This window comes from Saimiri boliviensis, chromosome 1 (assembly GCF_048565385.1).
Source record: "Saimiri boliviensis isolate mSaiBol1 chromosome 1, mSaiBol1.pri, whole genome shotgun sequence".
NCBI classification, from domain to species: Eukaryota; Metazoa; Chordata; class Mammalia; order Primates; family Cebidae; genus Saimiri; species Saimiri boliviensis.
This window is the reverse complement of record NC_133449.1, coordinates 188302083-188326544: the sequence shown is the minus strand read 5'-3', so window position 1 is coordinate 188326544 and position 24462 is coordinate 188302083. Positions and strand designations below refer to the sequence as shown.

General features: G+C 36.2%; 1 long non-coding RNA gene across 1 annotated transcript in view; it reads right to left on the bottom strand.

Moving 5' to 3' along the window:
- LOC141580570 (uncharacterized) overlaps positions 1 to 24462 on the bottom strand; it is a 609954-nt gene that overhangs the window by 314890 nt on the left and 270602 nt on the right. Inside the window, exon 3 of the long non-coding RNA XR_012512812.1 lies at positions 13198 to 13334. This is a non-coding gene — a long non-coding RNA (uncharacterized LOC141580570). The remainder of the gene's footprint in view (positions 1 to 13197; positions 13335 to 24462) is intronic.

Sequence of the window (24462 nt, the reverse complement as noted above, 5' to 3'; positions counted from 1 at the left end):
ATCAAATGTTTACATGAACACTAAGTGCTAAATTTTCTTCAGGGTCTGATCTAGAAAGTAGTTATAAAAAAATACTAAACTTTTAGTCTGGCAGGGTAATATTAACACATTTTGATTTAAAATATTCCCAGATTAGGAAGCAATTCTACTCTCATCACATGTTCCAAAATGAGTTAACTCTGACCCTGCCTCTCCTCCCAGAAAAGCCATCATTTTAGAATGCTTTGCATTTCTTCTTTTCGAATTTGCTGGAGGTTTCTCAAAGATTTTTGTAAGCATTCATCCAAATATTGGCAAAGTTTCTGTCAAAGGTCAAATTGAATATCAGAATTTTAGATTTGAAATACTCCTTGTCTTACATCTCAACTTTAAATCAATGAAATATAAAAAAGTCAAATGTACTCTTACTTATGAAGGCTACTCAAATGTCTGTTCTCTCACAGTAATTTCTTAACTCTTGCATAGTATTACTCTACGAATGATCATTGGCATTGCTCTGTAAATGTTCTACTTCCACTTACTAGCAATCACCAAATTATCACACCACTAAAGCTAACCTAAAGAATTCAAATTTTGTATAGAGGACTTTTCTAAAAATAACTGGAAATCTCTAGGATACACACACACACACACACACACACACACACACACACACACACACATATATATATATATATATATATATAAAGTTTTATTTTAATATGACTGTAAAAATGTCACATTGGCTTAATTTTCTTAGATAAAATCAAACTTGAAACAATACATTTGTAGTGTCTCCTAGAGTTCCTTGGGAGACATATTTCTCATTCATGATTTTCGAATCAACAATACAAAGCATAAATACAATTACATCAAAATAACAATTAAGTTTAATTCCTGTCTTATGCCATAAATATGTATTGTTGAGAAACATTAGTGTTCATGTTCCAGTGAGGAAAGTATATGTCATAGCTTAAAAAACAAGAAAATCATGCAATTTCAGAACTTTAAGTGTCACTCTTCCCTGTACAAAAGGTAAAAACTTAAAGGATCAATTGTTTGGGAAAATCCAAGTGATAAAAATGTTTGGCTGCCATGGGAGCAGGTCTGTAGCAATCTGGACCATGTATCCTTTGCAGAAACATTTCTTGTATAACATTTTTCCTCCCTCTATCTGTACGTTAGTGTTTCTTTTCAGACAGCTGTATGTATGTATTCTTGATCAAGAAGTTACAGGGGATCAGAAGCGGAGAAACAGTAGACAACAGGAAAGGCCTGTCAGCCCAATTTTATATTCAAGAATGTGTTACTTGGCCCTGGTGATACTTCACATGTGATTGTATTTAAGGCTGAATAAGTCAGACTTCAGTGGATATTCTAACACCAGATTATTGTATTAAAAGAATAAGAACAGACCACATCCCTCGAGGTAGAAGTGAGATTTTAAATGGGAAAGTTGGATATTCTGGACTGCTAGTAATTTAATGACAAAAATGAAAATAAAGATGTAGACTTTTCATTGGACGTGCTGAAAAAATGCATTTGTCTCTCAGGATCCTGGCAGCAGTTTTGAATGGAGATTTTAAAACACTTCTGCAGGGTAAACTCGCTTTTATCAAATGGCATCAAACTAGCAAACTAGCCTGAGGAACATCTCAAAAAAACTTCTAAAATTTTGAGTTATAGCTGGTGGTGTCTGCTTATAAGTCACATTTAGGAGTCAAAGTATATTTGTACCCCACTTGCCTTGTATAACTCCCCGTCTTTCTGTATATGGTTAAAAGTTACATCTTCACTGTCTCTTTGAGTGAATGAGAAAAACTATTGTGTGCCAGTTTTGGGGAGAAATGTTACTTGCAGGAGAGAGGAGCAGTGAGTTTAGAGGAATATACCTTGAGATGGCAGCAGGTAACCAGCAATAGAGAGATCAGTAATCATTAAAAATAGCAGAGCATTGGTCCATGCCTGGTTGACATGGTCAGTGACTACAGGACTAAACTGTGGGGCATAAAAAAATTCCTGGGAAACCCTCCGCAACACTGAAGGAAATCTGCTAAAAGACTAGATGTCATGCATTCATGTATGAATAAAGACTTTAGCCAACTTGATTTGGACATGAGTTCAGTATAACACTTGCAATCAAATAATTTTACTGAAGTTTTCATTATTGACCTTTGTTTTTATGCTCACACAGTAGACCTGAGACTGCTATCCTTAGAAAGCCTCGCTTGCAAGGTTGGTCCTTGGCTAGCATGTGTAATTATGGGAACACAAGGCACAGGACAACAGGGTCCATGCCCAGGTTACAGTAAAAAATGTCACTAGCTTGGCATTATGGGCATCCCAAGTTTATCGATTCATTTATTTCTTCATTAAATAAATATTTATTCAGCCCCTTCAGTGTGTCAGACACTGGTACAGGCACTGGATATAGAATCCTGAACAAGACCAAGTCTTGTCTAACAAAATTTACAAAATAACAAATATTTTATGAATATGTAATGTCTGGTGGCAATAAGAGTTATTAACAAAATGAAAACAAGGTAAGAGAAAGATTGGAGTGTGGAAGATTGAGTGGTCAGAGGACACAACACCTGGAAGGAAACTGATGCTCTCAAAAGGGGTATTTATAACACTGACAGCTTCATTCAAGTGTTTCGTAAATACTGAACCTCTATGAAGTGACCAGAGCAGGCAAACAGGACATAAAAGCTGTTGAATACATGGAAGATGCCCAGAGAAACTCTGAATCAAATCCAGGCTTTGGTGTCTTGGATGTGCACATTGGGAGAAGAGTCACTGGAATTTAGGTTTTTGTTAACCTGAATTTGTTTGTGTGCAGAATCTGCTAATATTTAGGAATATTTAGACTATAAAATTAATGACAAAACATGCAAATAGAGATCAGAAAGAAACTGAAAATATGATGCTGGAGCAAAAGCCAGAGATCACATCTACATTTGGAAGTCATAAGAACAATAGTTAAAACAATGATAACAGTGTATCAAGATAAGCAAGGGTCAAAGTCAGAGTCTTGAGAAATGCTTATATTCAGATACTGGGGGAAAAGTAGCAGAAAAGTAATTTGCATAGAAGCAAAATAGAGAAATAGCAAAAATACAGAAACAATATGAGAGTATTCAAACAGGCATAAGAGATTCCGTTGTGTTAAATTCTGAAATGAAAATAAGATAAATGCCAAGAAGAATTTAGAGGATATATAGAAACCACAACAGAATAGCATTAGTGTGGTAGAATCTGAAACTAAATTTTATGTTGTTATAAAAGAATTCAGACAAAACAACTTTAGATGAGGGGTCTCCCACATTCAGTGAAGAAAGGAAAGAGAAAGGGAGGTTGGTTCTAACAGGTGTGTCTACCACAGAGTATGCATTTAAACAGTCACTTACTAATTTTTCAACAAATGATAACTTGATGAGTGATTAAGATTTTTGACTTTTTTATGAGAACATTCTTTGCAATTTTTAAAAACAGAGTGGGAGGAGCCAAAGGAAAGAGATAAGTTGAAGTTGCTAAAGAGCGGAGGAATAATCATGAAGGCAACATATGGAGACACATAAGGAATTAGATCTAGAGTATAGGAAACTATACACTTTCTTCAAAGCAGGAAGGATAGATACATCTCCCGTGATATTTCAAGGTGAAGATTAAGTAACATATAGGAGTGAATACTTGACAATTTCAATGTCCTCTGAGAAACTGGAGTCAAGGTAACTAACAAAAGTTATGGGGACTTAGGTGAAACAGATCCAGAAATGACTTAATCATTTTTCAACTCGATTATACTGTCATTCCTATCAAAGCAGGGATATTCTATTTTAAGATCCATCCTACTTCTCCTCCTCAAACACCCACCTAAATATGTTATTAAAAGATGGGAGCCCCCAATACAAGCAAAAGAGAAGAATTTGCAGGTTTACATTAGGCTGCTGTTAGGCAGGCAAAGGAGTCTGCAGGAGCAGGTGCCAGATTGCCTGCTGATGGCTTCCTACTAGAGAGCTCGGATTTGTCCCTCAACTTTTGGTTCCTATGACAAAAAAATGCAATCTAAATTGACAGGTGTTCAAGGCATTTCTCAGTCTTTGTTGGCCTTTTTAAACTCATACAAATGGCCCTGCATATGCTCTGGTGAGGATGTTTAGGGAAACTTTTAAGCCCAATATTATGTGACTAAATGAAAAATACTTATAAACGACTAACAATAAAAAGAAGGGCACATTTTAAATTAAGCATATTTTAAACTGTGCTTTTCATTTATCTTAAATAACCTACTTTGACCTCAAATCGCAATTATGTCCATCATATTTTCACTCTGGAAACAACAATAATAACTATATTTTAAATTGTGAATGTGCAAAATTTACTTTAGTGACTCCAGAATGGAAAGAACAAATGAAAACCTGGCACGCAGGGAGCAGTTTCCTTACATCCAAACTCATGACTGTTGGGAAGGAAGCAAGGCAGCCAAGGTAAAGAGCACAGAAACTAGTCTAAAGAAAGCTATTTCTGGAGAGCTGGGCTAAAATATAAATTTATTTCCCACATAAATTACGAAATAAGTGACATCTAAAGATTTCTCAAGCAGTGCTAGTTAATAAATGATTTTAAAATAAGCTTTTGAGGCCCATCCTGAGACTGCAACAGCAATTAATTATCCACCATTTCTGTGCAAAACCAGCAAGGTATTCCTAATCTCAAACAAATGACTGGTAAGTGATAGAGCCCATTACAAGCCATTCTGTGATAGCTTTTACTTACACTTTGGGCGTAGCCAGTGGAAGACTCAGGAAATGAGTGGCAAGTGGATTTCTTTCCATGTGCCAATCTCAATCAGTTGTAGTAATGTGTTAAAAAGTACCCCAAAATCATGTTATATCCAGGCAGAAAAGAGTGCTGTTGTACATTATTTATGCATTTTGTAGACATGCCTCAGAATAAGATACTACCATCCATTTTAGAAGATGGGGAAAAGAAGCTAATATAAATAAAATTTCAAAAGCTGGTACATCAGCATGAAGGAGAGGGGACAGAGGAGGTAAACTGAAGGGTTTTGTTTTATCCTATCTTAATTCATGTCAGTTTGTCTTAAAAGGAAAGACATAAAAAGGAGTGAGCGGTGGTGAGAACCTCCCCCCAAGTAACCTCCTTCCATGTATCTCCCAGATTGATGATGACAAGGAGATAAAGGACAACGATGAAGCAACTAGAGAAGAAAAAAAGAAGTAGCAATCTAATAGCTCCCACGTCAGTGCACAGAGAAATTAAATTTGAATCAATTAACCAGAAGTCACAATTCTAACTTAAATTTTAAAAAAATAAATAAATAAAGGAATCCAATGGCCATCAGCTCTGATGTGGGGGCTGGGCCCATATAATTGATATCAACATCTATTTTCATTTCCTGATAATTTTTATTATACATGAAGTGAAGATCTAAATAAGATATTTCTTTAAAAGTAATAAAAAATAAAACCGTACTTTTCAAGCATTACCTGAAAGCTAAAGAAATCCAACATTTTAGTAGGCAAAGCAAAAGAAAGATGAGTAAAATAGTACCTCACATCTCAGTACTAACGTTGAATGTCACCTCCTAAAGGCTTCACTTAAAAGATACGGAACAGCAGGGTGAATGAGAATTCAGCTAAGTACCTGCTGTCTTCTCGAGACTCATCTGACACATGAGGATGCACATAAACTTAAGGTAAAATGGTGGAAAAAAAATTCCATGCAAATGGACACCCAATGTAACCAGGAATGGCTATTCTTATAGCAGACAAAACAAACTTTAAAGCAACAACAGTTAAAAAAGAAAAAGAGGGACATTATGTAGTGATAAAAGGACTCGTCCAACAGGAAAATATCACAAAATTTATATGCACCTAACACTGGAGCTCCCAAATTTATAAAACAGTTACTACTAGACCTATGAAATGACATAGACAGCAACCCAATGATAATAGGATATTTTAATACTCTACTGACAGCACCAGACAGGTCCTAAGAACAGAAAGTCAACAAAGAAACAATGGATTTAAACTATATTCTTCATCAAATGGACTTAACAGATACTTATAGAATATCCCACCCAACAACTGCAGAGTATAGTTTCTACTCATCAGCACATGGAACATTCTCCAACACAGACCATATGATAGGCCACAAAACATGTCACAGTAAACTTAAGAAAAGTGAAATTATATCAAGTACTCTCTCAGACCACAGTAGAATAAAATTGAAAGTCAACTCAAAAATAGGCACCCTCAAAACCAAGAAAATATATGGAAATTATATAACCTGCTCTTGAATGATCAATGGGTCAATAATAAAATCAAGATGGAAATTTAAAAAATCTTTGAACTAAACAATAATAGTGACACAACTTACCCAAAACCTCTGGAATACAGTAAAAGGGATGCTAAGAAGAAAGCTCATAGTATTAAATGCCTACATCAAAAAGCCTAAAAGAGCATAAATAGACATCTAAGGTCACACCTCAAGGAACAACAGAAACAAGAACAAACCAAACCCAAACCCAGCATAAGAAAAGAAATAAAATAAATAAAGATCAGAGCAGAACTAGATGAAACTGAAACCAGAAAATACAAAAGATAAATGAAACAAAGACCTGATTCTTTGAAAAGATAAATAAACTTGACAGACCATTAGTGAGATTAACCAAGTATAGAAGAGACAAGTTCCAAATAAGCTCAATTAGAAACAAAACCGGACATAGTACAACTGTTATCACAGAAATACAAAAGATTATTCAAGGCTACTATAAACACCTTTACATGCACAAACTAGAAAATCTATAGGAGATAGATAAATTCCCAGGAATACACAAGCTTCCTATATTAATCCAGGAAGAAATGGAAATTCTGAACAGACCAATAAGAAGCAGCACAATTGAAGTGGTAATTTTTAAAACTGCCAACCAAAAAAAGTCCAGGACTAGATGGATTTACAGCTGGATTCTATGTGACATTTAAAGAAGAGTTGGTACCAATCCTATTGACACTATTCTACAAGATAAAGGAAGAGGAAATCCTCCCTAAATCATTATGTGAAGCCAGTGTCACCCAAATATCAAAACCAGAAAAAGACATAACAACAACAACAAAAACTACAGACCAATATCCCTGATGACCATAGATGCAAAAGTCCTCAACAAAATAGTAGCAAACTAAATTCCAACAGCATCTCAAAAAGATAATCCACCATGAACAAGTGGTTTTCATACCAGAGATGCAGAGATGGTTTAACATAAACAACTCAAAAAATGTGATATACCACATAAACAGAATTAAAAAGAAAATTCACATGATCATCTCAACAGACATAGAAAAAGCACTGGACAAAATCCAGCATCTCTTGATGATTTAAACCTTCAGCAAAAATGGCATAGAGGGATATACACTATGGTAATAAAGCCATCAATGACAAACCCACAGCCCAAATTACACTGAACAGGGAAAAATTGAAAGAAATCCCCCTGAGAACTGGAATAAGACAAGGATGCCCACTTTCACCACTTCTATTCAATGTAGTACTGGAAATCCTAGCCAGAGCAGTTAGACAAGAAAAAGAAATAAAGGGCATTAAATTGGTAAGGGTAGTTGAGCTGTCACTATTTGCTGATGAGACAATCATATACCTAGAAAACTCTAAAGACTTGTCCAAAAAGATCCTAGAACTGATAAATGAATTCAATAGTTTCAGGATACAATGTACACAAGTCAGTAGCACTGCTATACACCAACAACAATCAACCTGAACACCAAATCAAGAACTCAACCCCTTTTATAATAGCTGCAAAATATAATAGTACTTAGGAATATACTTAACCACAAAGGTATAAGACCTCTACATGGAAAACTACAAAACACTACTGAAAGAAATCATAGGTGACACAAACAAATGGAAACATATCCCATACTCATGAATTTATACAATCAATATTGTGAAAATTACCACACCACCAAAAGCAATCCACAAATTCAATGCAATTCCCATGAAAACACCACCATCATTCTTCACAGAACAACCAAAAAAAATCCTAAGATTCATATGGAACCAGCCCACATAGCCAAAGCAAGAGTAAGCAAAAAGAACAATCCTGGAGGCATCACATTACCTGATTTCAAACTATACTATAAGACCACAGTCACCAAAACAACATGATACTGTATTAAAGTAGGCACATAGATCAATGGAACAGAATAGAGAACCCAGAAATAAACCCAAATACTTATAGCCAACTGATCTTTGACAAAGCAAACAAAAACATAAAGTGGGGTTAAAGACACCCTATTTAACAAATGGTAAGCCCATGGGGATAATTGGTAAGTCACATGTCGAAGAAAACTGGATCTTCATCTCTCACGTTATACAAAAGGTCAAGTCAAGATGGATAAAAACTTTAAATCTAAGACCTGAAACCATAAAAATTCAACAAGATAACATCAGAAAAACCCTTCTAGAAATTGGCATAGGCAAAGACTTTATGATCAATAACTTAAAAGCAAATGCAACTAAAACAAAAATAAATAGATGGGACTTCACTGAACTAAAAAGCTTCTGCATAGCAAAAGAAATAATCAGCAGAGTAAAAAGACAACCCACAGAGTAAAAGAAATCTTCACAATCTATACATCTGACAAAGGACTAATATCCAGAATCTACAAGGAACTCAAACAAATCAGCAAGAAAAAAAAAATAAACAATTGCATTAATTGCATCAAAAAGTGGGTTAAGGACATGAATAGACAATTCTCAAAAGAAGACATATTATACAAATGTCCAAGAAACATATAAAAAATGTCCAACATCACTGATTATCAGAGAAATGCAAATCAAAACCACAGTGTGATACCACCTTATTCCTGCAAGAATGGCCATAATAATTTTTTTTTTAAATAATAGATATTGCCATGGATGTGGTGAAAAGGGAACACTTCCACACTGCTGGTAAGCTTGTAAACTGATACAATCACTGTGAAAAACAGTGTGGAGATTTCTTAAATAATTAAAAGTACATCTGCCATTTGATCCAGCAACCCACTAAGGGGTATCTAACCAAAGGAAAAGAAGTCATATGAAAAAGATACTTGCACAAGCATGTTTATAGCAGCTCAACTCACAATTGCAAACATATATATATATATATATATATATATATATATATGTTTGCAATATATATATATATAAATATATATAATATATATATAAATTATATATATATATAAATATATATATATAAATATATATATAAATATATATATATAAATATATATAATATATATATAAATTATATATATATATAAATATATATATATATAAATATATATAAATATATATATGTTTATATATATATAAATATATATAAATATATATATGTTTATATATATATAAATATATATAAATATATATATGTTTGCTATATATATATATATATATATATATATATATATATATATGGAACCAGCCCAAATGCCCATCTATTAACAAGTGGTTAAAGAAAATGTGGGATAGGTACCATGGAATAATACTCTTCCAAAAAAAAGGAATGAAATAATGTTATTTGCAGCAACCTGGATGTAATTGGAGACCATTATTCTAAGTAAAGCAATTCAGGAATGGAATCTCAAACACCGTATGTTCTCACTCAAAAGTGGGAGCTAAGCTATGAGGATGCACAGGCATAAGAATGATACAACAAACTTTGGTGATTTGGGGGAAAGGGTGAGGGGGTGTGAGGAGTAAAAGACTGCACACTGGGTACAGTGTACACTGCTCAGTTGATGGATGCACTGACATCTCAGAAATCACCACTAAAGAATGTACCCATGTAACCAAACGCTACCTTTTCCCAAGAAACCTATTTAAAGTAAAAAATAATAACAATAAAGATATCTCGATGTTAAAAAGATAGACACAGGTTGAATTACATAATTCTCATTTTGGAGAAAGAAACAAACTAGCTACTCAAGGAACTCAAACATTAAAAATATACATATATTGCATTTTGTTGCATTTTTAATTTGTTAATAAATGTTTGTAAAAAAACCAACTAAATAAAAGATACCTAATACTGAATTTATTTGTTTCTGCATACTATTTTTTTCTTGTTAAAGTAAAACAATTTCTCTTGGTTGCTGGTTGGTTTTTCTAACAATGCTCATCTCTATTTCTTTGAAATTTTTATGTCATGGTCAACTAAGTAGCATTACAATAAAAAAAATTTATAAGCCAATAATAGTTTTGTGAATGAAGGCAAATGGTCCACAGTATGATTTTGCAGTGGCTGGTACCAGTTTTTCCTTTCCATATTTAGTGCTTCCTTCAGGAGCTTTTGTAAGGCAGGCCAAGTGGTGGTGACAAAAATCCCTCAGCAACTGCTTGTCTGTAAAGGGTTTTATTTTTCCTTCACTTACAAAGCTTAGTTTGGCTGGATGTGAAATTCTGGGTTAAAAATTCTTTTTGAAAAAAAATGTTGAGTCCAGACGCAGTGGTTCACAACTATAATCCCAGCACTTTGGGAGGCTAAGGCAGGTGGATCATGAGGTCAGGAGTTCAAGACCAGCCAGAACAATATGGTGAGACCCCATATCTACTAAAACAAACAACAAAAAAAAAAATTAGCTGGGCATGGTGGTGTACACCCATAATCCCAGCTACTCAGGAGGCTGAGGCAGGAGAATCTCTTGAACCTAGGAGGTGGAGGTTGCAGTGATCTGAGATCATGCCACTGCACTACTTTCCAGCCTGGGCAACAGACCTAGACTCTATCTCAAAATAATATATATTATATATTATATATATACATATATTATATATATATATATATATAATATATATATATATATATATATATGAATGTTGAATATCGGCCCCTACTTTCTTCTGGCTTGCAGGGTTTCTGCAGAGAGACCTGCTGTTAGTCTGATGGGCTTCCCTTTGTAGGTAACCTGACCTTTCTCTCTGGCTGCCCTTAACATTTTTTTCTTCATTTCAACCTCAAAGAATCTGATAATTATGTGTCTTTGGGGGTTATCTCACTTCTCAAGGAGTATCTTAGTGGTGGTCTCTGCATTTCCTGAATTTGAATGTTGACTTGTCTTTCTAGGTTAGGGAGGTTCTCCTGGATAATATCCTGAAGTGTGTTTTCCAACTTGGTTCCATTCTCCTTGTCACTTTCAGGGACCTCAATCAATCGTAGGTTTGGTCTTTTCATATAGTCCAATATTTCTTGGAGGCTTTGTTCGTTCATTTTCTGTCTTTTTTTTCTAATCACATCTTCATGCCTCATTTCAGTAAGCTGATCTTGTGCGTGATCAATTGAGCCATTGATACTTGTGTATGCTTCATGAAGTTCTCATGTTGTGTTTTTCAGGTCCGTCGGATCATTTATGTTCCTCTCTAAACTGGTTATTCTAGTTGGCAGTTCCTGTAACTGTTTATCAAGGTTCCTAGCTTCCCTGCATTGGGTTATAACATGCTACTTTAGCTCAGAGGAGTTTGTTATTACCTATCTTCTGAAACCTACTTCTGTCAATTCTCCAGTGTCATTCTCTATCCAGTTTTGTGCTCCCGCTGAATAGGAGCTGTGTTTGGAAAAGAAGAGGCCTTCTGGTTTTTAGAATTTTCAGCATTTTTGCACTGGTTCTTCCTCATCTTTGTGGATTTATCTTTGAGGTTGATGACCTTTGGATGGGGTTTCTGTGTGGGGCTTCTTTCTGTTGATGTTGATGTTATTGCTTTCTGTTTTCAGTTTTTCTTCTAACAGTCAGTCCCCTCTTCTGCAGGTCTGCTGCAATTTGTTTGAGGTCCACTCCAAACCCTATTTGCCTGGGTATCCACCAACAGAGACTGCCTAACAGCAAAGATTGCTGCCTGCTTCTTCCTCTAGAAGCTTCATCACAGAGGGGCACCAGCCCAATGCCACCCAGAGCTCTCTTGTATGACTTGTCTGTCAACCCTGTTGGGAGGTCTCTCTTACTCAGGAGGCACAGGGGTGCCTTTATTTAAAGTTTTAAAATAAATTTTCACTTCTGCTGTAAAACTTGCCTCAGTCTCTTGCTCTGCCTTATGTTCTCTCAGTTGAATTCTGTCTCCTGAGGCAGCAAAAAACGACTTTGCTGCAGACCTGTACACACTTGCTGCTGGTAACACTTTCAAGTCTTTAAACATAGCTCAACTCTTTCATTCAATTGCCAATCAGAGAATCTTTGAATTCGCCTATTACTAGTAAGGCCCCATCTCCATCTTCCCCCTCCTTCAAGATATCCTCCCTGTATACTGAACCAATGTCCATCTTCCATGTGTTGATTGTGATTTTACCTATAATTCTTGCCTCCCTAAAATGTATAAAACTAACCTGTAATCCAACCATCTTGAGCAAACTTTCTCATTATCTCCTGACACAGTTTCCCCGGGCCACAGTCACTCAGGCTGGTTAGAATGAACCTCTTTAAAATATTTTAGAGTTTAGCTTTTCTGTTAACAAAGGAATATAAGGGTGCTATTCCTGGGAACCCCAACTGGGGAAATGAAAGGATGCCCAATTTGCTGTGGGACATAATCTAGGCTTTACATCACTGAACCTCTTGCCCATTCAGTCTCCCTCCTCCTTGAGTCCTCTTTCTGGGTTTTGCCTTTCTTCCCTCCTCCTCTTCCTACTGTAAAGGTAGAATAATCTACCATCAGTAAACAAAGATCACACTGTCTTTGTTTAATAAAAACAAAGAAGGCAGTGGGTTCCCCAATCTCTCCCTGCTCATCTTTTTTTGTTTTCTTTTTCAGGTTGAAAATATTCATTTAAAAATTCTTTTTTCTTCCTCTATTTTTTTTTTCAATTATACTTGAAGTTCTGGGGTATATGTGCAGATAGTGCAGGTTTGTTACATAGGTATACATGTGCCATAACAGTCCCAATAAAAGGCCCAACCTTTTCATTTCAATATAAGATCCAGGACCTTCTGACCACTGAAATTATAAACACATTTCTCTGAGATTAATTTAGAAGTCTTTCACAATAAGTACAGGAGATAATCACAAAGTAGGTCCTCTTGTCTCTCAGGGCGATAAGAGAAGTTTATTTCTCTACTACGTTACTGCACAAATATGTGTGAAATTCTATCCGGATTTTGTAGTTACTTTTGTGCTGTCTTACATGCATATAACTTTGATAATACTTACTCAGTATTCAATTCTGCTCTTTCTCTCTACAATACTGGCATGGAGATTATTTATTTCTCTAATCCTTTCCTTCCTTTCTTGTTTTCTCTCTTCTTTTCTTCCTTTTCTCTTTCCTTTCTCCTTCCTTTTTCTTCCCCCTGTAAGTATTTATGGAGTGCAGATAGCAGTAAGTGCAAAAAGATTTAAAGCATCTCAAAAAAAAAAAAAAAAAAAAAAAAAAAACTTACAGCAAGGTAAACTAAACTAAAAGGTGAAAACAAAACAGCTCCATTTGTGCCAGTATCCTTAACCTCTGCTTCAAGATTTGAAAATGCAAGTTTTCTTTTTCTTTGTACATTGGGTGTAATCTTATTTATCTTCGAATTATTTTTTATTGTAACCACCCCTTTACTGTGTATCCATGAGAATATTCTTTTAGGCCTGAATCATTTTTGGTTGTGGTTGCAAGATTTCTGACAAAGTGCTTACCATTCCACTCTTTTGGCATGTCTCACTGTGCACCCGCCAATATTAATAGGACATTAGGTTTGTAAGTATCTACGTTTACAAGGGGAGGATTGAATGCTTTGTAAGAAGCTGAATCTTTTACTGCTATTAATATGTGACAAGTCTATGTCCTTCCCTTGATGAAAGCCTTTTTGCTATTCTACCTTTTTCTCTTTTTAAATTTTAATCACGTCAGGCACAGTGACTCATGGCTATAATCTCAGCACTTTGGGAGGCCGAGGCAGAAAGATCACTTGAGGACAGGAGTTTAAGAACAGCTGGCCACATTTTTTAAAGATCGCCATTCTAACTGGTGTGAGATGGTATCTCAATGTGGTTTTGATTTGCATTTCTCTAATGACCAGTGATGATGAGCATTTTTTCATATGTTTGTTGGCCTCCTGTATGTCTTCTTTTGTAAAGTATCTGTTCATATCCTTTGCCCATTTTTGAATTGGCTTGTTTGTTTTTTTCTTGTAGATCTGTTTTAGTTCTTTGTAAACTCTGGATATCAGCCCCTTGTCAGATGGGTAGACTGCAAATTTTTTTTCCCATTCTGTTGGTTGCCGATTCACTCTACTGACTGTTTCTTTTGCCATGCAGAAGCTATGGAGTTTGATTAGGTCCCATTTGTCTATTTTGGCTTTTGTTGCCATTGCTTTTGGCATTTTGGTCATGAAGTCCTTGCCTACGCCTATGTCCTGAATGGTTTTGCCTAGATTTTCTTCTAGGGTTTTTATGGTGTTAGGTCTGATGTTTAAGTCTTTAATCCATCTAGAGTTAATTTTGGTGTAAGGTGTCAGGAAAGGGTCCTGTTTCTGCTTTCTGCCCATGGCTAGCCAGTTTTCCCAACACCATTTATTAAACAGGGAATCCTTTCCCCATTGCTTGTTTTTGTCAGGTTTGTCGAAGATCAGATGGTTGTGGATATGTTGTATTTCCTGTGAGGCCTCTGTTCTGTTCCATTGGTCTATATCTCTGTTTTGGTACCAGTACCATGCTGTTTTGATCTGGAAACAACAGATGCTGGAGAGGATGTGGAGAAATAGGAACACTTTTACACTGTTGGTGGGAATGTAAATTAATTCAACCATTGTGGAAGACAGTGTGGCGATTCCTCAAGGACCTAAAAATAGAAATCCCATTTGACCCAGCAATCCCATTACTGGGTATATATCCAAAGGATTATAAATCATTCTACTACAAGGACACATGCACATGAATGTTCATTGCAGCACTGTTTACAATAGCAAAGACCTGGAACCAACCCAAATGCCCAACGATGATAGACTGGATAGGGAAAATTTGGTACATATACACCATGGAATATTACGCAGCCATCGAAAATGATGAGTTCACGTCCTTTGTAGGGACATGGATGAACCTGGAAACCATCATTCTCAGCAAACTGACACAAGAGCAGAAAATCAAACACCGCATATTCTCACTCATAGGCGAGTGTTGAACAATGAAAACACATGGACACAGGGAGGGGAGCTGGGGTCCGTTGGGGGGAAATGGGGGAGGGACGGGGGGTGGGGTGGTGGGAAGAGATAGCATGGGGAGAAATGACAGATACAGGTGAGGGGATGGAAGGCAGCAAACCACACTGCCATGTGTGTAGCTATGCAACAATCTTGCATGTTCTTCACATGTACCCCAAAACCTAAAATGCAATAAAAAAAAAAAGAACAGCTGGCCAACATGGTGAAACCCCATCTGTACTAAAAATGTAAAACATTAGCTGGGCATGGTGGTGCACACTGTAATCCCATCTCTTTGTCTCTGTTGAAGAGTATGTGTAAAACTTTGGTAAGTGCCAATTATCAAACACAGATGACCTAATCACATTGACCAACCTCCCCACTAACATCCTCCAGCTCTTTTTCACTACCTTATCCCAGCGCTTAAAAACTCCCTGTCTTTTGTTTCAATGGAATTGACTGATGATAGATAGAGATATTGAATACATATTTTATACATATGCACAATAATGTACCTCATAACAGTGTTTCAGTCAACAACAGACTGCATATATTGTGATGATTTTTATAAGATCATAACACAGTATTTTTACTGTATCTTTTTGATGTTTAGATATGCATAGATACACAAATTCTTACAATTGTGCTACAATTGCCTACAGTATTCAGTATAGTAACATGCTGTACAGATTTGTAGCCTAAGAGCAACAGGCCATACTATGTAGTCTAGGTGTGTACCAAGCTGTACCATATAGGTTTGTATAAGTATATTCTATGATGTTTGCACAACAACAAAATGACCTAAGGACACAATTCATAAAGTATCCCTGTTGCTAAGTGGTGCATGACTGTGTACATAGGTAGATTAACAAGGCTAAATTTAAACATGAGAACCAAGTATTCTGGTGGAAGCAGATGTATTTCTATTTTAGAAATAACATTATTCCCATTCCCCACTCTCCACTGGTCTCTTCCTGTTGTAACACATGAATGCGCACCACCCACACACACCCCACCTGGAGCAGATTTAAAGTCTTTGAAGCTTTGAAGTACAGTTACTTGGGCATCCTTTCTGTTCTGTCATCTGTGAGCAAAAGAAGCTATTCCAACCTGGAGAAGGGTAAGGAAACAAACAAACAAAAAAAAACCAGACAAACAAAAATGAGGAGGCAATCACTGCTAATTGATTATCTAACCAGCTTTCACTTTTCTCCACAGCAAAGGCCATGACAATAACCATGCTCTGTTTCAGTCTCCTTTCCCTCCTGTCAGCCCCGCTTTCCTCAGGCCCCCGCAGGCTGACTTGGTAGTAATGGCATCTGCAGACATGACAGTGGTGGGTTTAGCCCTTTCCTTGCTCCTGGGTAGATTCTTGCTATATTAGATCATCAGCATTTACAGCACCACATAGACGAAATGAACTTGCCCATAGGCCTAATATGTGTTGCCCTACAAGTGAGCACAGAGGGCTTCTATGATCTCTATACTCTAATATTTCCTGTCCCCTTCATTACATCTTGAATCATTTTGAAAAACTTTATTTCTGCCTTGGTCTTTCTCCTAGAATTCTTCTTTTCTAATAGGAATAGAGCTGTGCACAGAACCCTAGCTCTTAAAGTTGCATTACTGGAAACCCACTGTGAATGAACTGGCTACCCAGACTGTAAAATGGGTAACAGGGAATGTCCCTCTCTGAATTCCCATTTTTATATCTGTCATGTCAGTCTGATTCTACAACTGTACACTCATACTCATTACAGCTTCCATAGAATTTACAATGACTTTCTGATATGGCTCATTGGAAACCTCCCCTCTATAAAAACTTCTCTAAAGTTGGGTTATTTCCACAGCTATTGTTCTGTCCTACACACTCCTACTTACTCGTATTACTGGAATACAGCTTGCTTGATATACAACACAAAAATATAAGAACAAAGATAATGATGAAAAGATATATTATTCATTACTAGTCTATTTTTTGGTAAGCATTACATATTTTTCTAATGTAATAACAGCCATTCAACTTAGTGTTATACAGGCATTAATGCACAAGCTGAAATTCAAACACAGGACTAATTTGGGCACACAATCTTCAGCGTTTTATGTTGTGCCACAAGATTCAGATGCTTATTGCTAAGAATTAGCACAGTGGTAGCAGAGGGAAAAAAATCCAATCCCAAAAGTAGCAGATATAATAGAAAAAGGCAAAGCAGTAGGAATCAAAATGCCTTGTAAGTTAGTTGTGCGACCTTGAATAAATTATCTAGCTATTTTATTCCTTATCAATTCAATAGGAAAATAGAACAGTTGATAATATAAGTTGCATAAGAGCAAACTTAAGAAACTTGTGAAAATAATAATCTTTTCATGTGACTTTATAAAAAAAAAAAACCTTAAAGAACTTAAGTCTTTCTCCACTCATCCATGTACTGGAGATAAAAATAATAAAGGTTATTGCAAGTTTTGTGTCAAAGGTGGCCTCTCTCCTTCCTGCCACACACTTTGAATGTCTAGGAATGAATTTGAGAAGTGCCTTTTCTTGCTCTCTAGTCAAGCTAATGTATACTGAAGGGAGAAAAATCCATAAAACCCCATATCTGTCTCTCAATTTGACTTCCATCTGCCTCACTAACAGTTTTCAGGTTGAAGAGGGTTTTTGTCCACATTCCCCAGGGCTATGAGAAACCATTAAAAGTGACAAAGATTGCTAGAAATAGAGGAAGTGTATAGAATCAATGCAAGTTTGGCAGACAAAGCAAAGACTACTTTAGCTTATAAATATTAGAAAATCCGTCTGCAAAGTTGATCTTCAATGGAAAGGAGAAGATGAAAGAATGAGCCAAAATAGGCTACCATGTTCATCCAGATATTCCAAAAACAACATCAGACTCACTATTCTGCTGCCTGATTCTGGTACAACTAATGCTTATGAATGTCAGATGAATACATTAGCATCTAGTAGATGCCAGTAAGAATTAAGTAAAAGCAAACAAACAAAAACAAATTCAAATTCACTTTTTATTTTTATCCATAAACATTGTCCTCAAGTAAAATTGCAGAATTCTTTGGCCTATTACAACATTAAGAGAGCCTTTTCTTTTACTAATTATCTTTCCTTTTATCTTTAAGAACTGAATTTACCTCTACCCATGAACTTAAGTGTTAACGTGGTTCATAATTATCTTACAACCTTCTACAAAGCAGTCAAAAACATCCTAAAGGAGAGTGAAGAGCTCTCCAACCATCACAAGTATTAGTTCTATTTCAAATATAAAGGTATTCATATATGTAAGGAACAGAGAAAAACAAATGTGAAAGAGACAGAGAGAACATGTCCCCAAGCCAAATAAAATATAGTCTGCAGCCTAGTGGTTTGAACAATGTATCAAAATATATTATTATCCTGGAACGAAAGAGATGGTACAGAAATCACAAGTTTGAAATGTCATTAGACTAATCTACTGGCCTTTGGCAAGGAGTAGTTAACATTTAAGGAAATAATCTTTTCAGTTGCAGGGTTTAGGAGTGAGTCTTATTGCCAACATTCATTTTCAAATTGGAGTTACAATTTTTTTGCTGAACTTCAAGCCCATTCAATTAACATAATCCTTAGGGTGACCTTGAACTATAGGTTTGTAATTTTAATGAAATCAGCATTACTCTGTTCTGACACATTTTTATCAAATACATTTTACAGAATTAATAGAACACGACTGCAACTTAATCCACACAAATCATACTAAAAGAAATACAAAAGTCTGTTAAAATCTTTAGATTTAAAAGTGCAATCCTACTTAAAAAAAATAGGGTTGCCAGCATATTTTCAAGACCAATGCAACAAGAGTTTAAAATGATAATCTTTGTATCCTGATTTTGGCTGGGGCCCCAAACGCTGAGAACGATAGAGTAGACGCCAAGTAACCATACACATCACTTTGAGGTGTTAGTTCATCTATGCAAGAACATGACAAACGCTTCTTAGGTTTTATAAGGCCAGCCACCTGCCACAAATATAAACGAAGTGAAGACTGAATAGTCAAAGGAGGTTTGGAAAAGGTCGTCAGTGAGATGGTACCACTCCATGAGGACAGGGAAAGAATGCTTCCTCTTGTATTAATCCAAATGAAGGGGACTTCTCAAGGGTTCTGTAAGCATCCTCTGTAGGCATTTCCTATAACATTTGACACAGAGGACTGGGATTTTAAAACACACCTGAGGAGTCGAAAACTAAGAAGCTGTACCCCTCAGGTTAAGCAATATAGTTTGGGTGGGGGGCAGTCAAAAAGGCTTGTAGTATGATGTTAAAATTATTTCAAACACACCACGAAATGCATTAAATGTATATGCAGTTGATATTTCAGTAAAAAAAAATCATCAACTTATGAAATTTTTTTGATACATTTAAAAAAAGTTACAGAAAATATAAACTAAAATAATGGAATAAAATATGTCATGCAAATACTACCCAACATTATTAAAATAATTTCAAACAAATAGAATTTAAGACAATAAAACATTTTTGGGGGTGTGGTTGGGGTGGCTGACTCCTGTAATCCCAGCACTTGGAGGCTGATGTGGCAGATCACCTGAAGTCAGAAGTTCAAGACCAGCCTGGTCAACATGGAGAAACCTAGTCTCTACTAACATACAAAAATTAGCAGGGCATGGTGCACGTGCCTATAATCCCAGTTACTCAGGAGACTGAGGCAGGAGAATCACTTGAACCTGGGGGGCAGAGGTTGCAGTGAGCCAAGATTGTGCCACTGCACTCCAGCCTGGGTGACAGAGTGAGGTTCCTTCCCAAAAACATAAATAAATAAATAAACAAATAACTTTTTTGAAGTAAAATGATTCAACTCACAATAATGATCTATATAATTTAAAAATTTTGCTCACTGAAAAATATGGCCTCAAAATATATAAATGAAAACTAAGAAACCTCAAAAAAACTAAATTTAAAAACTAAAGGGAGATTAATACAGTTCAGCAGGTAATTAATAGAACACACAAACAAAAAGTTTTGAGTCCTCATGTAAAAATAAGGGTTGATGTGGGAACCACTTACTCCTCTGGACAAGAGTCTTTAAAATAAATATTTATATAATCTTATGATGTTAGATAGACATTAGGGCTTGGATCTACTTTTTCAGCAACCTTACAATAGCTCATATATACTGACACATCTCAAAATAAATCTAAGGCTTTAAACCTGCTCAATATTTTTAAAGAGGTATTAATCTAGACAAAATAAACTAGAATAAATATAGTACAGCTAATTTTATTTTGCTGAACAATCTTTTCTCAATATTACCCTATGGATGGCACACATAGAAGCACTCTGACAAGCCCAAAAGAATGCTGATGGAGAAATAATTCAGAGGAAAGTCCCAAAGGAATAATATTTCTTCTTGGTCAATAGTACATTTACAGGAAGTTACACAGGCTGTATAAAAAGAAAGGCGATATTTAATCTACTTTTGACACCTTACTAATGTCCACAGGTAAATATGTGGGTAAATAGGCATTCCCAAACTGTTAGGAATACAGTCTTCTTGAAGGGACTGTGGTTATTCCAAACTCCCTTTGGTATATGTATTATAATTTATCAATAGCCAGCTCCCTTTCCTGTAGGAAAATTGCTCTTCCTTTGCCCATTGAAGCCTATAATGAACATGTGACTTGCTTTGGACAATAAAATGTAAGAAGAAATTATATGTCTAACTTTGGGGCTTTAAGCACAAATGCAAGCTATGGTAAATTCTCAGTATTCACAACAGGTATGTTATATAAAGTCTCCATGAACAATGAAGTTTGTTCATCAAATACTGTCATTGCTCTGAGGAGAAATGCACAATTGGGTGTCTATGAACCTCTGGTCATGATACTTAGACTATTTGCCAATTAATTCAACAATAATACTTTTTTAACAGGTCTTTCTGTTTAAAAGATTCTTAATGAATATGTGTTTCTCACCAATAATTATATGCAGTGTTTATTTTTGATAATAAAACACTAGCCAACAATAGTTCAGCATTTTCTTCACCTTGGGTAACATGACTAAAAATTTGGGAGGCCAAGGTAGGCAGATCACCTGTGGTCAGGAGTTTGAGACCAGCCTAGCCAACAGATTGGCACAAAGGGAAGCCCATTAGACTCACAGCAGATCTCTCAGCAGAAACCCTACAAGCCAGAAGAGATTGGGGGCCAATATTCAACATCCTAAAAGAAAAGAACTTTCAACCCAGAATCTCCTATCCAGCCAAACTAAGCTTCATAAGTGAAGGAAAAATAAAATCCTTTGTGAACAAGCAAGTACTCAGAGATTTCATCACCACCAAACCTGCTCTACAAGAACTCCTGAAAGAGGCTCTACACATGTAAAGGAACAACCAGTACCAGCCACTCCAAAAACACACCAAATGGTAAAAAAGCATCAACACAATCAAGAATCTGCATCAACTAACCAACAAAACAGCCAGGTAGCATCAAAATGACAGCATCAAATTCACACATAACAATACTATCCCTAAATGTCAATGGACTAAATGCCCCAATCAAAAGACACAGACTGGCAAATTGGATAAAAAGCCAAAACCCATCAGTGTGCTGTATCCAGGAAACCCATCTTACATGCAAGGATACACAAAGGCTCAAAATAAAGGGATGGAAGAAGATCTACCAAGCAAATGGAGAGCAAAAAAAGGCAGGAGTAGCAATTCTCATCTCTGATAAAATAGACTTTAAGCCAACAAAGATCAAAAGAGACAAAGAAGGACATTACATAATGGTAAAAGGATCACTGCAACAAGAAGAGCTAACGATCCTAAATATATACGCACCCAATACAGGAGCACCCAGATACATAAGGCAAGTTCTTAATGACTTACAAAGAGACTTAGACTCCCACACAATAATAGTGGGAGACTTTAACACCCCATTGTCAATATTAGACAGATCAACCAGACAGAAAATCAACAAGGATATCCAGGACCTGAATACAGACCTGGAACAAGCAAACCTAAAAGACATTTACAGAACTCTCCACCCCAAATCCACAGAATATACATTCTTCTAGCACCACATCACACCTACTCTAAAATTGACCACATAATTGGCAATAAATCACTCCTCAGCAAATCCAAAAGAACGGAAATCATAACAGTCTCTCAGACCACAGTGCAATCGAGTTAGAACTCAGAATGCAGAAACTAACTCAGAACCGCACAGCTTCATGGAAACTGAACAACTTGCTCTTGAATGTTGACTGGATAAACAATGAAATGAAGGCAGAAATAAAGATGTTCTTCGAAACCAATGAGAACGAAGACACAACATACCAGAATCTCTGGGACACATTTAAAGCAGTCTCTAGAGGAAAATATATAGCAATGAGTGCCCACATGAGAAGAAAGGAGAGATCTAAAATTGACACCCTATCATCAAAATTGAAAGAGCTAGAGGAGCAAGATCAAAAAAACTCAAAACCTAGCAGAAGACAGGAAATAACTAAGATCAGAGCAGAACTGAAGGAAATAGAGACACAAAAAACTCTTCAAAAAATCAATAAATCCAGGAGCTGGTTTTTTGAAAAGATCAACAAAATAGACAGACCACTAGCCAGATTAATAAAAAAGAAAAGAGAGAATAACCAAATTGATGCAATAAAAAACGATAAAGGGGATATCACCACAGATTCCACAGAAATCCAAACCATCATCAGAGATTATTACAAACAACTCTATGCACATAAACTAGTAAACCTGGAAGAAATGGATAAATTCCTGGACACCTGCATCCTCCCAAGCCTAAACCTGGAAGAAGCCGAAACCCTGAATAGACCAATAACATGGTCTGAAGTTGAGGCAGCAATAAAGAGCCTACCACCCAAAAAAAGCCCAGGTCCAGATGGGTTCACAGCTGAATTCTACCAGACATACAAGGAGGAGCTGATACCATTCCTTCTGAAACTATTCCAGACAATCCAAAAAGAGGGAATCCTTCCCAAATCATTTTACGAGACAAACATCATACTGATACCAAAACCCGGCAGAGACTCAACAAGAAAAGAAAATTTCAGGCCAATATCCATGATGAACATAGATGCAAAAATCTTCAATAAAATACTGGCAAACCGATTGCAACAGCATATCAAAAAGCTCATCCACCATGATCAAGTAGGATTCATCCCAGGGATGCAAGGCTGGTTCAACATACGCAAGTCCATAAATGTAATCCACCACATAAACAGAACCAAAGACAAAAACCACATGATTATCTCGATTGATGCAGAGAAGGCTTTTGACAAAATTCAACAACCCTTTATGCTAAAAACCCTCAATAAACTAGGTATTGACGGAACGTATCTCAAAACAATAAAAGCTATTTACGACAAACCAACAGCCAATATCATACTGAATGGGCAAAAACTGGAAGCATTCCCTTTGAAATCTGGCACTAGACAAGGATGCCCTCTCTCACCACTCCTATTCAATATAGTACTGGAAGTTCTAGCCAGAGCAATCAGGCAAGAAAAAGAAATAAAGGGTATCCAAATTGGAAAGGAGGAAATCAAATTGTCTCTATTTGCAGATGACATGATTGTATATCTGGAAGACCCCATCATCTCAGCCCAAAATCTCCTGAAACTGATAAACAACTTCAGCAAAGTCTCAGGATACAAAATCAACGTGCAAAAATCACAAGCATTCCTATACACCAGTAATAGACGTCAAGAGAGCCAAATCAAGAACGAACTGCCATTCACAATTGCTACAAAGAGAATAAAGTACCTAGGAATACAACTAACAAGGAACGTAAAGGACCTCTTCAAGGAGAACTACAAGCCATTGCTCAACGAAATAAGAGAGGATACAAACAGATGGAGAAACATTCCATGTTCATGGTTAGGAAGAATCAACATCGTGAAAATGGCCATACTGCCCAAAGTAATTTACAGATTCAATGCTATTCCCATCAAGCTACCAATGACCTTCTTCACAGAACTGGAAAAAAACACCTTAAACTTCATATGGAACCAAAAGAGAGCCCGCATAGCCAAGTCAATTCTAAGCAAAAACAACAAAGCAGGAGGCATCACACTACCAGACTTCAAACTATACTACAAGACTACAGTAATCAAAACAGCATGGTACTGGTACCAAAACAGAGATATAGACCAATGGAACAGAACAGAGGCCTCAGAGGAAACACAACATAGCCACAACCATCTGATCTTCGACAAACCTGACAAAAACAAGCAATGGGGAAAGGATTCCCTGTTTAATAAACGGTGTTG